Here is a 17,231-nt window from a genome sequence, read left to right as displayed (position 1 = left end):
TACTGTAGGGGAGGCAGACACTGAACCAGCGTTCCCTACCACGGCCCCCGTCTTGAAGCCTGACACGGCCCCCGTCTTGAAGCCAGACACGGCCTCCGTCTTGAAGCCAGACACGGCCCCAGTCCCGAGGCCTGTCACGGCCCCAGCCTCGAAGCCTGGCACAGCCAGCGAGTCAATGCCCATGCCTGCCACGGCCAACGAGCCAGCGCCCACGGCCCACGAGCCAGCGCCCATGCCTGCCACGGCCAACGAGCCAGCGCCCATGCCCGCCACGGCCAACGAGCCAGCGCCCATGCCCGCCACGGCCAACGAGCCAGCGCCCATGTCCGCCACGGTCAGCGAGCCAGCGCCTGTTGCCTCGACCGTCCCCATGGCCACGTCCCCTGTTGGCCGAAGACATAAGAGAAGGAAGAGGGCCCCTTCTCCCCAGTCTCGTCTTGTGCTCAAGACCGCAGAGGTTCCCTCAGAGTCTGCCACAGCTCTACCGACCTCTGCTCCGCCCCCAGAGTCGTCCACGGCTCTGCCAGCCTCTGCTCGCCCCTCAGAGCCCTCGCGGCCTCCGCCTCTCGAGTCTCCCAAGGCTCCTCCTCCCAAGCCTCCCAGGGCTCCTCTCAAGCCTCCCAGGGCTCTTCCTCTCGAGACTCCCAGAGCGCCGCCTCTCAGGGCTTCTCCCCTCGAGTCTTTCATGGCTCCACCCCTCAAGCCTCCCAGGGCTTCTCCTCACGAGTCTTTCATGGCTCCACCCCTCAAGCCTCTCACGGCTTCGCCTCACGAGTCTTTCATGGCTCCACCCCTCATGCATCTCACGGCTTTGCCTCTCGAGTCTCTCAGGGCTCCTCCCCCTCCTTCCAAGCCTCTCAGGGCTTCTCCTCTAGAGTCTTACATGGCTCCATCCCTCAAGCCTCTCACGGCTTCGCCTCTCAAGTCTTTCAGGGCTCCTCCTCCCCTCGAGCCTCTCAGGGCTCCACCCCTCGAGTCTTTCATGGCTCCACCCCTCAAGCCTCTCACGGCTTCGCCTCTCGAGTCTCTCAGGGCTCCTCCCCCTCTCAAGCCTCCTAGGGCTTCTCCTCACGAGTCTTTCATGGCTTCACCCCTCAAGCCTCTCACGGCTTCGCCTCTCGAGTCTTTCATGGCTCCACCCCTCAAGCCTCTCATGGCTTCGCCTCTCGAGTCTCTCAGGGCTCCTCCCCCTCTCAAGCCTCCTAGGGCTTCTCCTCACGAAGTCTTTCATGGCTCCACCCCTCAAGCCTCTCACGGCTTCGCCTCTCGAGTCTCTCAGGGCTCCTCCCCCTCTCAAGCCTCTCAGGGCTTCCCCTCTCGAGTCTCTCAGGGCTTCTCCTCTCGAGTCTTTCAGGGCTCCACCCCCTTCCAAGCCTCTCAGGGCTTCGTCTCTCGAGTCTTTCATGGCTCCCCCCTCAAGCCTCTCGAGCCTTCAAGGGCCCCACCTCTAGAGCCTCTCGAGTCTTCCACGACCTTTTTCCCCGAGCCTCTCACGCCTCTACTCCCAGAGACTCCCGAGCTTCCTACGGCTCCGCCTCCCGAGCCTCCTACGGCTCCGCCTCCCGGGCCTCCTACGGCTCCCCCTCCAGAGCCTCCCACGGCTCCACCTCCCGAGCCTCTCACGGCTCTGCTCCCAAAGACTCCAGAGCTTTCTACGGCTCCGCCTCTCGGGCCTCCTACGGCTCCCCCTCCAGAGCCTCCCATGGCTCCACCTCCCGAGCCTCTCACGGCTCTGCTCCCAAAGACTCCAGAGCTTTCTACGGCTCCGCCTCTCGGGCCTCCTACGGCTCCCCCTCCAGAGCCTCCCACGGCTCCAACTCCCGAGCCTCTCACGGCTCTGATCCCAAATACTCCAGAGCTTTCTAGAGCTCCGCCCCTCGAGCCTGCTACGGCTCTACCCCCCAAGACTACAGAGCCTGCCAGGTCGTCACCTCGGGGACCTCCCACGGCGCCACCGTCATCGGCTCCACCTCCTGAGCCTTCCAGGCCTTCGCCCCTAAAGCCTCCTTCGGCTCCACCTCTGGAGCCTTCCAGGCCTCCGCCTCTAGAGCCTCCTGCGGCACCACCTCCCTCTGCCCTGTCTCTTGGGCTCCCCATGGCGCCGCCTCCTCAGCCTCTCAGAACCCCACCTGCCGAGTCTCTCACGGCTCCGTCTTCCAAGGCTCCATCTCCCAAGTCCTCCATGGCTCCGCCTTTCACGGCTCTTCCCTGGCGCCCTGACCCTCTCCGGTGGCCCCCTGACACTCTCCCTGTCCTGTGGCCTCTTCCCTGGCCTCCGGACCCAGTCCCTGTCCTCCAGTCGCCTTCCAGACCCCCTGACCCAGTCTCTGTCCTATGGCTGCCCCCTAGATCTCCCGACCACCCGCCTGTCCACTATGTTCCCCCTGACCTTACCTTGAACTGCCTATGGACTGTCTCACTTCCCTTTGTCTGTCCCCCGATCATCCTGCACCGCCTCCCGCGGCCGTCAGGAGCCGTCCTATTCAGAGGGGGAGTACTGTCATGAACCCCGCTCCTCTGCTTCTCCCCGCATCGTCTAGCACACACACGCACACTCCCTCACTCCGCCCCCTCGAGCTTTTCACACTCTTTTTGCTCACTCAAGCCCTCACGCCCACTTTGCTCCTTCTCGCTCACATGCTCGTAGGCAATCTCCCTTCCTCGAGTTTCTCACGCGCTTCCAATCCTCCTGCACATTAGTTTCACCTGCACTCGTCTCAATCACCCCTTTATTCGTTACACCTGCACCGCTCGTTAGTTCCCCTATTTATATCACAGCACATTCGTTTCACACCCGTTGGTTATTGTATTTAGATTCCCGTGTCTTTGCCCCCCGCTAGTCTCGTCTAGTTTTGACCCCCCTGTGATTCGTTACCCCTTAGCTTGCCAGCTCTCTTTTTCCCCTAGATCCCCTGTTTAGTCCTTCCCGCTACTCACTTTGATTCCCCGGCTTTTGACCCTATGCTTCCCTCAACGACGATTCTCCCTCTGGATTTTCCCTTTGTACTTTTGCCTGCTTTGCTTTTATTTAATAAAGCAGTTTTTTCCTGACATTGTGACTGTCTCAACTTGTGTTCACTACAGCCTTGCCCTTCAATAACACCCACTCAACCTGCCGCCACTACAAACAAACCCACAAACTATGTTTCTCAACCCAGGACCAACCTGTCAAATTCTTATCAAAGACTACCAAGGCACATCAGTGAGCTATTCAGCAGGCAAAAAAATATGCAATAACTTGAACGATTGCAGATGCCAAAAATCACTATGTTGCTTTCTGCACATCTGCAACTTCTGTGGAAGAGTTCACACTTGCTCCATTTGCCCTGTCAAAAAACCATCAATAAATAAAATGTATTAATAAATAAAATAGCCAAACAATTGGCTATTTATCCAGATGTGTCTTTCAATCAATTTCTATTTCCTGGTTTAAAGCACAGTTTCAACCCTGGGCTAGACAGTTAGCCAACCTCAAACCTTATCTGCCACAGTTTGCAATCAGCTCTCGCTAACCACGTTGACTGATTCAACGACCTCCTCAGTAAAGAAGTTAAATCAGGTTTCATGATAGTCCCCTTTGTAAATCCCCCCTTCAAGAATTTGCATATTAATCCTATTGCAGTAGCCACTAGAAAATATTCAGGGAAAAAACATCTCACAATATATCTTTCAGCCCCCCACAAAGGGCCTCATCCGAGCAGTCTCATCTCCACTGACGAATACTCTCTCCGCTATTACAATGTCGATCAAGCAATTCAAATGATTAAAAATGTAGGCAGGGAGCCATGGCATGCTAAAGTCAACATAACTTCAGCATTCAAAATCATGCCCCTGCACCCTGATTTCTGGCACCTCTTCAGTGTCTGCTGTAAAGAAACATTTTACTTTTCCGTCCTCCTCACTTTTGGCTGCAAAAGCAGACCTAAGATATTCAATATGCTATCCGAAGCAATGTACTAGATATTGTCTAACAACTACTGTACTCCTTACCTCATTCCTCTCTGCGACGATTTTCTCAACACCTCTCCTCACAACTCCCCCCCAGCTCTCTATCTCACCATAGTTACAAAGGTGCTTTCTGACTTGGGAATTCCCATAGCACAAGAAAAAAACTCTGGCCCATCCACTTCCATTGAATTTCTATGCATCCAACTCGATACAGACAAATTTCTCGCTTCTCTTCCCAAAGAGAAGATTGATAGGATAAATGACCTATCAAACCCAAGTTGGTGAAAGCGTAATCTCCTGTCCCTCCTCAGCCATCTAAACTTCCCCATGTGCATCATTCCCCAAAGCCGCCATTCTTCTCACACCTCATCTCTCTAGCCTCTTCAGTTCTCTCTTAAAATGACATTGTGGTCATGGACCAAGCATGCCAGACAGACTTCAACTATGGTTAACCTTTCTCAGTGACAGGACTGTCATTACCTTCTTCTATGATGATTTAATTTCCTCCCATGACGATATCCAATTGTACACCGACGCAGCTCCATCTGTCAGATTCGGAGGCTACTTCCATGGTCGATGGTTTGCATCCACCTGGCCCCCCAAAACCCCCCCTCACTTGGCATCTTCCACTTTGTTCGAGCTGTATCCCATCGTGGACATCTAAAAAGCATCTTAGTTCACTGCAACAACCAAGCCACCATCCAATGCATTAACAAAGGCATATCCCATTCAACAGAATTGTCATCTTTTCTAAGGCACCTAATTTGGATTCCATCCATAACCAATTTATTATTATAGCAGAGAACATTCCAGGATAAAAAAAACATATTGCTGACACCGTTTCTCGTTTTCGCTTTCAGAAATTCAGAGCCTTGGCCCCAGAAGCAAACCCAACACCAACCCCAGTTCCTCCCTATTCAGAACTGAAATTTCTATAAACCATCCTCTCAGACTCTTCCACCACGCTTGCCTGGATTCACGCCGTTTCCCTCTGAAACCTAAAAACATACCGGACAGCTTGGAAATGCTTCAAAGATTTCCACCGAATTTATAACCTGCCATTTCCCGATTTTTTTCTCCTCTCCATATCCTCCTTTGCCTCACACCTCAACAAAACCAAAAACCTCCACTCCGGAACTATTAAAGGGTACCTATCTATCCCTCAATAACTAATCTAAGTCTGGGGGGCTTGGGTCGAATCTCGAGCCCTTTCTCCCAGGACAGCAAGCCACAAATGTTTGCATATCCTCAATGCAGGATTACCTTTACTTGCAAACTACTGAATAAAAATGTTGAACATTATCTTTGATCTCCCTCCCCCTTGCACATCACATTGACAATCATATGAAAATCTCTCCCAAGCTTTACACAAAGCTGGCCTGTATCAGGGTGGGGCCAGAGGGGTGGCAGATGCCACCCTAAAAATTAGCTTTGCCACCCCAACTCACATCCCGCTGGCATCCTGGAGACAGTGTGCAACGTCTTAACACATCATGTTGCGCATGGTCCATAACAATGTTCCACCAATGTCTGGGTGAACACAGCTTTCCGCCTCAGTAGACAAAGTTATGTGACAACAATCTTCCAAGCTTTACACAAAGCTGGCCTGCATGTCAGGCTACGGCATAGTAACTGTCGTAGCAACGCATAACCTACGCCGTAGAAGTATAAATCGGCCTTTACAGAATTATTGTAAAAGCTGTGTATGTTCTTTGTCCTTTGAAATGTTATAGATTTGGATTTATAGCTTGTAAACTGGTTGGGTTTGAGCAATGGAGGAATCAGGAGACAACGAAGCTCTCCTGATTCCTCCATTCAAGGTCAGTCCTTTTAGTCCTTTTAAACATACAATCGATGGAATCCATCGATAAAAACTAAATATTTTATGGCTATGAATGCACTCTAATTAATATTCATAACTCTCTCACTGTTTAGTGCTGTCGTGCTTTCTGGACACTCTCTCCCCCTCTTGGCGTTCCTTAAATGTCTCTCCCCGTATCACTATAGCAAGACACAGGTGTTAAAGATAATTACAAACCAGGTGACAAGCCTTACCACTCTCTCTCTGCCCCCACCGCTGACTCAGGCCGGGGAAACATCCAGCCTGCCTACTCCACCCCTCCCATTTCTGGAGAGAAAGTCAGCCACAACCATCTGTGCCCCCAGCCTGTGGACCACCTTGAATTTAAAGGGCTAGAGAGCCAGATACCAATGGGTGATCCGCGCGTTAGTATCCTTCATGCGGTGGAGCCACTGCAGAGGGGCATGTTCGGAACAGAGGGTGAAGGCCCACCCCAGCAGATAGTAGCAGAGCGTCAGAACCGGCCACTTAATCGCAAGATACTCCTTCTCGATAGCGCTATATTTTGTCTCCCTGAAGGAGAGCTTGCGACTAATAAAAAGCACTGGCCGTTCCTCCCCTCCAACCACCTGCGAGAGCACTGTGCCCAGTCCCCTGTTAGATGCATCAGTCTGCAAAATAAAGGGGAGAGAGAAATTAGGTGCATGTAAAAGTGGCCCCCCACACACTGCATATTTTACCTTAATGAAGGCCTGTTGGCACGACTCTGTCCACTGGACCAGATCGGGAGCCCCCTTTTTAGTAAGGTCAGTCAGCGGGCAGGTGACATGAGAATACTAGGCACAAACCTTCGGTAGTAGCCAGCCAGCCCCAAAAACTGCCTTACCCCCTTTTTGGTCTTGGGTGCCGGGCAGGCTGCGATCGCTGTGGTTTTGTCAACCTGTGGATGCACCTGTCCATGACCCAAGTGGAACCCCAGATACCTAACTTCCACCCGCCCAATTGCACACTTCTTCGGGTTTGCTGTAAGTCCCGCCCGCCTCAGCGCTCTCAGGACAGCCCTCAGATGTTGCATATGCTGCAGCCAGTCATTACTGTAAATTATAATTTCATCCAGATAAGCGGCGGCATTTGCAGTGTTCGGTCTGAGGATCTTGTCCATAAGGCGCTGAAACGCTCCAAACAAACTGAATGGAAGTGTCACAAATTGGTGTAATCCGATCAGTGTGGATAAAGCGTTTTTTTTCTTGGGACATTGGAGTTAAAGGGATCTGACAATACCACTTTGTTAAGTCCAGCGTCGAGTAAAATTGAGCCGCACCCAACCGATCGAGCAACTCATCAATTCGCGGCATTGGATAAGCAGCAAATTTGGACACCGCATTCACTTTCCGATAGTCAACACAAAAACTGACCGAGCCGTCGCTCTTCGGTACCAGAACTACCGGGCTGGCCCAATCACTGTGCGACTCCTGTATTACGCCCATCTCGAGCATTGCCTCTAATTCCTACCTAACAACCTTTTTCTTGTGCTCAGGGAAACGATAGGGCCGGCTACAACCACCACACCCGGGGTGGTCTCGATATGGTGTTCTATGAGGTTTGTGCGACCGGGCAGGGGAGAAAACACATCTGCGAACTCTGCTTGCAGCCTCGTGTCATCTGTCAGCAGCGACAGCGAGAGGTGGTCTCCGCAAGGGACCGGGGTAAATGAATTAGCTTTGAGAGATACCTCCGGTCCGAGCTCCGCCTTCTCCGAACCACCGTCGCCAAGGCTACCTGTGCCGCCTCCCTCCATGGTTTGAGGAGGTTGAGATGGTAGGTTTGACGTGACCCTCTCCTAACCATTCGCTTAACCTCATAATCGAGATCTCCAACTCGTCGCGTGACCTCAAAGGGTCCTTGCCACTTGGCAAGTAATTTGGAGCTCGAGGTGGACAGCAACACAAGTACTTTATCTCCCTGTGAAAATTCCCGTAGCCGAGTGCCCCTGTCGTACAGCCGGTGTTGGCGTTCTTGCGCTTAGTGCAAATTCTCTTGTGTTACCCATCCCAAAGTGTGGAGATTTGCTTGAAGGTCAAGAACGTATTGAATTATATTTTTGCTATCTGAAAAAATCCTTCCTCCCAAGCTTCCCATATGGCGTCAAGCACGCCATGTGGCTGGCGCCCGTACAGTAGTTCATACGGGGAAAAGCCAGTGGAGGCTTGCGGGACCTCTCGTACTGCAAACAGCAGGGGTTCGAGCCACTTATCCCAGTTTTTAGCATCTTTGTGTACGAACTTACGAATCATATTTTTCAAGATCTTATTAAATCGTTCCACCAGTCCATCAGTCTGCGGGTGGTAGATGCTGGTACGAATCGACTTAACGCCTAATAATTAATACAGTTTGCAAAGTGTACGTGACATGAACGTACACTCTCTCTCCCGCAGACCGACACACGACCACACCCCCCCATGCCACATACAGGTGAAACTCGAAAAATTAGAATATCGTGCAAAAGTTCATTAATTTCAGTAATTCAACTTAAAAGGTGAAACTAATATATTATATAGACTCATTACAAGCAAAGTAAGATATTTCAAGCCTTTATTTGATATAATTTTGATGATTATGGCTTACAGCTTATGAAAACCCCAAATTCAGAATCTCAGAAAATTAGAATATTGTGAAAAGGTTCAGTATTGTAGGCTCAAAGTGTCACACTCTAATCAGCTAAACACCTGCAAAGGGTTCCTGAGCCTTTAAATGTTCTCTCAGTCTGATTCAGTTGAATTCACAATCATGGGGAAGACTGCTGACCTGACAGTTGTGCAGAAAACCATCATTGACACCCTCCACAAGGAGGGAAAGCCTCAGAAGGTAATTGCAAAAGAAGTTGGATGTTCTCAAAGTGCTGTATCAAAGCACATTAATAGAAAGTTAAGTGGAAGGGAAAAGTGTGGAAGAAAAAGGTGCACAAGCAGCAGGGATGACCGTAACCTGGAGAGGATTGTCAGGAAAAGGCCATTCAAATGTGTGGCGGAGCTTCACAAGGAGTGGACTGAGGCTGGAGTTACTGCATCAAGAGCCACCACACACAGACGGGTCCTGGACATGGGCTTCAAATGTCAAACGTCTTACCTGGGCTAAAGAAAAAAAGAACTGGTCTGTTGCTCAGTGGTCCAAAGTCCTCTTTTCTGATGAGAGCAAATTTTGCATCTCATTTGGAAACCAAGGTCCCAGAGTCTGAAGGAAGAATGGAGAGGCACACAATCCAAGATGCTTGAAGTCCAGTGTGAAGTTTCCACAGTCTGTGTTGTTTTGGGGAGCCATGTCATCGGCTGGTGTTGGTCCACTGTGCTTTATTAAGTCCAGAGTCAACGCAGCCGTCTACCGGACATTTTAGAACACTTCATGCTTCCTTCAGCAGACAAGCTTTATGGAGATGCTGACTTCATTTTCCAGCAGGACTTGGCACCTGCCCACACTGCCAAAAGTACCAAAACCTGGTTCAATGACCATGGTATTACTGTGCTTGATTGGCCAGCAAACTCGCCTGACCTGAACCCCATAGAGAATCTATGGGGCATTGCCAAGAGAAAGATGAGAGACATGAGACCAAACAATGCAGAAGAGCTGAAGGCCTCTATTGAAGCATCTTGGTCTTCCATAACACCTCAGCAGTGCCACAGGCTGATAGCATCCATGCCACGCCGCATTGAGGCAGTAATTAATGCAAAAGGGGCCCAAACCAAGTACTGAGTACATATGCATGATTATACTTTTCAGAGGGCCGACATTTCTGTATTTAAAATCCTTTTTTTTTATTGATTTCATGTAATATTCTAATTTTCTGAGATTCTGAATTTGGGGTTTTCATAAGCTGTAAGCCATAATCATCAGAATTATATCAAATAAAGGCTTGAAATATCTTACTTTGCTTGTAATGAGTCTATATAATATATTAGTTTCACCTTTTAAGTTGAATTACTGAAATTAATGAACTTTTGCATGATATTCTAATTTTTCGAGTTTCACCTGTAGCTATGTAAATGTTGATTTGTACAGACACCAGTACAGAAGACAGACAAAAGAATGATCATGACATGTTTATTTTTAAAATACATTTTAAAATTTTCCGTGTATCCGTGTTTTAGGTGGTATACGGTAAGGAAGACCCGCGCGCATGTTTTGAAAGAGTACGCAACTCTTTGATCAAAGAAACAGACTGCGATCGTCTCAAACGTGAAGTGGAACACCATACTAATACTAAAGCACTTGTTTGATAAAAATGCCTTTTTCTCAGCTTTTTGTCCGAAATGTTGTTTTTGACAAAACCTACCTCTGTTCAAGTGGCAATAAAAAAAGAACAAATGAAGATAAAATAAAATCGTCAAGAAAATATAAAATCATGGAAGAAAATATTCTGCGGGCCATTAAAGTTTAGCGAAAATCGTCAAAAACCCTGGCGGTGGCTGGCAACTTTTTTTTAAAAACGCTGGCGGGGAAAGAGTTAATATACAGTGGCCCCAAAAAGAATTTGGACTTTGGACACTTAAGTCACACTAAACATTTATACATTCCATTGAATTAGAAACAAAACAAAGTTGCAGGTGTTTGCTCAGAAGTAACTTCACTTTCCTTAGCTATTTTAAAATTACGTTTAACAAACAGCTCCCAAGGTCATTTTTAGTTCATGGATAAAATAAGTTCACAAGTGTTCTAGCAGAGTAACCACAAGTGCTGTACAGTTCATGTCACAGCAACAAGTTTAACCACCAAAAAGACAAATTTTCTTCTAAATTTGGAATAAATTATCTATTTGTAACTCAGTTCAATGGAAAGTAGGAGGCTAGAACTGGCTTGGCAATATAAATAATATTTTAATGAGAAACTTAAACAAAAGACAAACACACACACATAACGAACATGTCCATAAACGATCTCTCACTCCACCCTGCCACACTATTATTTTTATAATTATTTAGACATTATTTATCTAATTTTGTTAAAATGCATAGACATTTATACATTTGTATGTGTGCCTTAAGTGTCCAAATACTTGTTGGGGCCACTGTATTTAAGTAGTGTGCATGAAATTAGTGGGGATTTTAAGTAAACTTTTTAAGATGCTCATGTAGCTGTCAATATCTGCTGGGCATCACCCATCGATGGGATGGATCTTACAGGGATTTTCGCCTATTTTTAAATTTCCACCAACTGCAGAGATGTAGCCAACAATAGCCAGAAGATGCATTGCTTGATGACCCTGGACCTGGAAAACCTCACCAATGGCAGCCGCAGGTTCCACACACAGCCGAAGAGGTTTAGGATTCTACAGTGTAAATATTAGCCTCTGCAACAGGTACAACTAAGGATCTCTGCGATAAAACATCCAGCCTATAGCACCCAGTTTTTTTTCAGAATTGTGAACAAAATCTTTGGAGACAGACTCATTACTTTAAGTATCCCTGGGTGGAATACTCCATTGAGAAAAAATTTTTTTTTTTGTTTTGTGTGCAGAAGTTTTCAAAGTGAGAGCAGGGTGGATTTGTTTACTGTGAGAGGTGTGAGTGACTGGAAAATACTAAGCACTAAATTCACCAAACATGCAACCTCACAGGCCCACCTGAGCTAAATGGTTAAATGGGAAAACTACAAGCAAACATATGTTCAGCATCTGTCGCCATTAAACTGTCTGAGATCCATAAATCCATGGCTGAGAAAAACGGATCTTATAAGTGTAAAGTGGTGACTGTAATAAAACGAATGACTTGTCTCGGATAACCTTTTTGTGGGCACAGGGAAGCTATGTGAGGATCTGAATCCCGAGGTAACTTTCTTGAAGTATGTACTTTCTTTTAAGTATGACACCAAGTTTGTGCTTTATTGATTGTTCAGCATCTCATAATGCTGTTGGAATTGTAGATGCAATAAAGAAAAGACTACAATTTAGTGGACTTACAAACATGCTTATTGTTGCCCAGAGTTATGACTGGGCCTCCGTAATGTGCTTCAGGTATAATTATTGGTTTCATAAGCTACTGGTAATGGGTTACATACAGGCACTTACAGACTGGCCCGGTCTGGCCCCCCTAGCTTAAATTTCAAGCTATGCCCATGTTTGTGCCCCATTAATCCTAAAACATCTCCTGGAGGTGGGACAAAGGTCAGGGATGTCAACCTGCCACTCCCCGCAACTAGACACTGGATCCTTTCCATTGCCTCTCATTCTTGCCTTAATCAAGACATTCCTCCTTTTCAGGTCCTTACATGAAGACAAGGTTCAATTATTCTCCCACAAAGAAATCCTTTCCTACTTCACAAGGCTTTTGCCATGCTGACATCTGCTGCATATACTATCCATACCCACTGTGTGGCAAATAACCTCCCATGTGACCATATTTGCCAACTCGGTGGCTAAGGCTGTGCTAGCCCCACTGACACTATTAATGCATGCTCACTGCCCTATGTTCCATATGGGATTACGTCCTATAAGACCATATGTACCAACCAGGTGGAAAAGTCATTGGTAGCCCCACTGGCACGTTACTGCATACTCATTGCCACCATTTCCATATAGCATACTGCTTCAACACACAACACTATGCACCGACCTCTCCAATAATCCTATTAAGCATACAGGACAGACACCAGCCCTAGCATTCCTTCCCACAATGTAACTGTGGCAGGGCGGAGGGCGGGGCTGGGTCGTGATCCTACGCACCCGGTCCCATATTAGGCTAATCAAGCCTCCGAGGTATAAAGGTCGACTGCAGGGTGTCGTGCGGGAGAGAGAGATCGTTTACGGACATGTCTGTCATGTGTGTGTTTGTGTTGTCTTTTAAGTTTACCATTAAACTATTATTTATATCGTCAAGCCGGTTCTCACCTCCTCCTTTCCATTGAAAACCTTTACACTAGTCGACCTTTATACCTCGGAGGCTTGATTAGCCTAATACGGGACCGGGTGCGTAGGATCACGACCCGGCCCCGCCCTCCGCCCTGCCACAGTAACTTAATACTTAATATCAAAAATCATAAAAGTTCCCTACCTCTACTTTCTCTGTTCTGCCTTTCTCACTTCTTCACACCCAACTTTTTGTCCTGTCTTCTTTACAATAGCCAGAAGCTCCTTTTCTCAGCTTCCTCTGACATTTCCATCAGAGACTTCTTTAAGGCCGATCCAGTGACACCAATGTATTTCAATAGGCACTGCACAGATCTTGCCATTAATCCTAGACACCCGACCTACAAGGGGTAAGTGGCAGTCCTCCATCCATTTTCCTTGCACTCTGTATGGCATGGCAAGCTCGATCATCATGACTTTCTAGCTAATGTCCACCATAACACTGTAACGCTCAGCCTAACTGATTGGTGATGCTACACAAAAATACTAAGGTCTTGACCCTATGTTTGAATGGTGATGGGAAGTTAATCAAAAAGAAGAAGGCTAGGAAGACAACAAATATATTTAAACCCCAAGTGTATTTACATCTAGAAAAAAAAACATCAAAGTTAATCCAGAAATATATATATACACAGATGTGCATAAGACAAACAAGAAAGCAAGAAAAAGATAAATACTAAAGGTGTATGAAAGCGGATTAATTGACTGTTGGAGTCCCGTACAATGTCCTGTTTGTGTGTGTGTGTGTATTGAATCGGCCTCACCGGTGGATATTTTAAGTCCGGGACCACGACGTGAAGCAGCGCTGTTCTGTGATGAGTCCCAATGGCAAAAAACCCCCCAAAAAACAAATATTAATCCACAGTGGAATATGCAATCACAGACTTTAACAGCATGCTTTGTTAGTTTCCTTAAAAGATCGATCGTGGTTCATAAGAGAGCAACGTGTCGCCTGGTACATTTATATCTCCTCCCATAGAATCTTCACTATTTTCTGTGTCTTACTGTCTCTGAGTGGGAACATTTCCACCCACTTATTGAAATAATCCACAATGACTAGGAGGTAAGTATTCTGCCTCTTGCTGTTGGGGAAGGGTCCCATTAGGTCCACCCCTAACGTGTGTCCAGGTTCTGTGATCTGTGTACTCTGCATCAATTTTGAAAAAAAAGTTTGGTATTGCTGGGCTTGTATTTCTGGCATATCTCACAGGTTTTAATGTATTGGCAGACGTCCTTCCGGACAGACGGCCACCATGCCACGTCTAGGATCTTCAGCAGAGTTTTCAACTGTCCGAGATGGCCTCCAAGTGGATTATCATGGTAGTAATGCATGAAATCAGATGTTAAGGATTGTGGTACTACCAGTTGATACTTCACTCCTTTGTTTTTCATGGGAACTTTGCGGTACCACACCCCTTGGAGGTCTTCAAAGGTGATGGGTTGGTCTTTGACTGCTTGAGGGTTCATGTTAGACTGCAGGTGAGAGATGGTATCATCCAAACTTTGAGCTTTTGTTATTCTTGCAGAGAGGTAATGTAGATGCATTGTGTGAAGACATGATCAGGCAAGGAGCATCATCAGCAACAGGATTCTCCAGGACCCGGGATTGCAGATCCAAGGAACTAAACTAGGAAGCTCCTTCTAGGGATTCAAGGATGTCATGAATCAACGACATTGGATAAGGATCTGTTACTTGCTGTTCAGCTTCCTGTAATCCACGCAGAACCTGTAAGAGCCATCAGGTTTGGGGACCAGGACTACAGGTGAAGACCACGGTGAAAAGGAGGGTTCGATGATATCGTCCCGTAGCATCAGGTCTACTTGTTCCTCAATGATCTGCTTCTTAAGAGGAGACACTCTGTATGCTTGGGACTTGAGAGGTATGTCATCTGATAATGTGATTTTGTGTTGTACAATAGAGGTCTTACCCAGGGTGTTTGAAGTGGTGCGTGGCCAGGTGGAGATTAACTTCATTAACTCCCCCTGATTGTCAGTGTCCCACTCAGGGATCTCTGAGGAAATGGACATGTGTTCGGTAAGTCTACCAGTGGAGGGTATGGCATAGTATAAATTCAGTAGCACAGCCATATGAGCAAGAACTTGACCAGACGGGTTGTCTGTCTTAGTGGGCATCTGTGATGGCATGAAAGGGTAATAAGTGTATCCTTCGTCAGATCCTAACCCATATCTGCCTCGTCCCACTTCTAGTACTGCTCCCATGGCTCTCAGGAAATCCAGACCAGCAATGAGTGGAAAAGCTAGGTGAGTGTCTTTTAGGATATAAGTATCCAACCAGCATACGTGGACATGCCATTGAAACTCAATCCTATGCAGGTGTCTGGACTGATGAATCGTTCCGTCTGCCATCATGAACCTCTGTGGACTGGAGGTAACACTGATGGAATCTCCCCTCTCAACTGTTTCCACAGGTTTTCTTGCATCAAGGTGTAAGTGCTACCTGTGTCTACTACTGCCTTCACCTCCTTGCCCTTCACCCCTACAGGCACCACAAGAAGAGACAACAGTGGATGGGGTTGAGCTAGGGTTACTCCAGCCAGGTTTTTGCGGAAGGTACATTCAGCAGATTTTTTGTTGGTCTTTTCTTGGCTGCTCTGAGTACCCACATTCTGCCAGTAGTCTTTAGCTCCCATGTAGTCCTTTTCCACCATGGATCCGATTTTCACCAGCTGTTCAACCGAGTTGAATGTTCCCCTCATACACCTGGCGACTCTGGGGTTGATGATGTTAAGTATACGATTTACAGGCACCTCCTCAGAGATCTCTGGCTTCCATTTCAGACATAAGGCCCGGTAGTCATAAGCAAAGTCCCTCAGGCGTTGTCGTGGCTGCTGAACCATCGTCCTCAGCTTTTCCTCCACTTCTGAGAGGTAATCTTCAGAGACACCTCCGCCGTCTCCCAGGAGTCTCAGAAAGAAGGGAACTCGATTCGGATAGGCGGACAGGCACAGAATGAGGATGCACCTACCACTACAGAGGAGGTATGCACATTAGGATGATGAGCAAGCACCTGATGTTGAACAACATAAGTATCATCGAGAGATTTCTGAGTGGGAATTTTCTCTCTAGATACTAGAGCTGGGGTCAGTGGTTGACGAACAGTGGAAACTTGGGAGGCATCAGGTGAGTAGGCCTGTAATCTGGTGAGTGTGGGAGTACTAGTGAGCATCATTTTTCTCATTTGATTTTCCCACTTTGCATCCTTACAAAAATAATCCTCCAACCCTGCCAAGCTAGCGTCCACGGCTTGATTTAACGTACGGTCCCTTGACTTGATTTAGGGCTATTAAATTACCTTTACAACACTATGTCCTGCCACCAAGGAGGTTATTGCAACTTCAGAGGGAAATTTCAGCTGCAGACCGAGGTTGCCCTCTATTGTCCAATCACTTCCAGGTGCCAGGATTGATCTGGCTTTCCTCTCTGCAATGCCTTACAAGGCCCCTGACTTTTTTAACAAAATCAAATAACTGTCTCAGTGGAGCATGGTGGCCATTGTTTGCCTTTACACATCTCTAAGATCTCTACCAGCTTGCGCAGGATTTGATCAGGCCACCACCTGAACCTTCCTTGCGCCAAGGCCCTCTTGCAACTAGCCAACATATGTTACAGATTTACTCTTGGTACCACACATAGGGGACAACTCTCCTCATTACCATTCCACTGAGACAAATGAGACAGGGCTTGGAAGAGTGTCATAAGTAGATCTTATAAGAAAGCTTCGCCTGGCTTAAGGTACCTTTCCAGTTAACTTTTATTTTTTATAATCTGGTTAGTATTCTGTTCAAAGTTCGTGGATAAAATTATATAACTTTCAAAATTTAGCATTTCATAGCTTGTTTTCACTTTGGTAGTTAATAAAATAATGCTGTAATAGACTGTGTCTGATCATCTCTATGAAGAGACGAGAAAAACAGTTTTTTTATGAATTTGTCCCCCTCTGTCTGTTCCTTTAAACTTACAATGAAATTATGTTAAAATTCCTGATATTACCCCAAAATATATTTATAATATTCAAACCTCTTTAAATATCCAATTTAATCCTGCAGATGTAGTTCAGTCTCTCACATATCATAAAGCATCTAGGCTAGTACTCCAGACTCCATATAAATGCTTCCAGTTCAGTACTACTGTTGATGGAATAGTAGCACAGAACTGAGCTGATTGTCTGAGGATGTCATTTTTGTGCCTATGGTTTCCAGAACAACAAATAAAGTTTGGTGGATGTGCTCTTGGTCTGTGTAAACTCAAATAACATTGCCACATTTCAACCAGTCCAATTAAATCTGACCCTAACTGCTGTGTCCTAAAAGCATCTCCGACACTGGGAGAATCCATGAAAATCTAACTTTGTCAAAAGGTTTTTGTGGATCTATTACTCCATCTGCATAATCTAAACAAAACATCTGTTCATGTCTTTCAGTCTCTCTGTCGGTTTTATATATATTTTATTTAGTATTCGAAAACTTTTTTTCGAAAACTTATTCTAAAAATGTATTTTGAGTAGCTTGTAATCTGAGAAGCTGCTGTTTCTATCTTAACCAACCATCAGGGTTTGTGTATTCTCTC

The sequence above is a fragment of the Xyrauchen texanus genome, chromosome 1 (genome assembly GCF_025860055.1).
Source record: "Xyrauchen texanus isolate HMW12.3.18 chromosome 1, RBS_HiC_50CHRs, whole genome shotgun sequence".
Taxonomy (NCBI): domain Eukaryota; kingdom Metazoa; phylum Chordata; class Actinopteri; order Cypriniformes; family Catostomidae; genus Xyrauchen; species Xyrauchen texanus.
Note: the sequence above shows the minus strand (reverse complement) of the source record.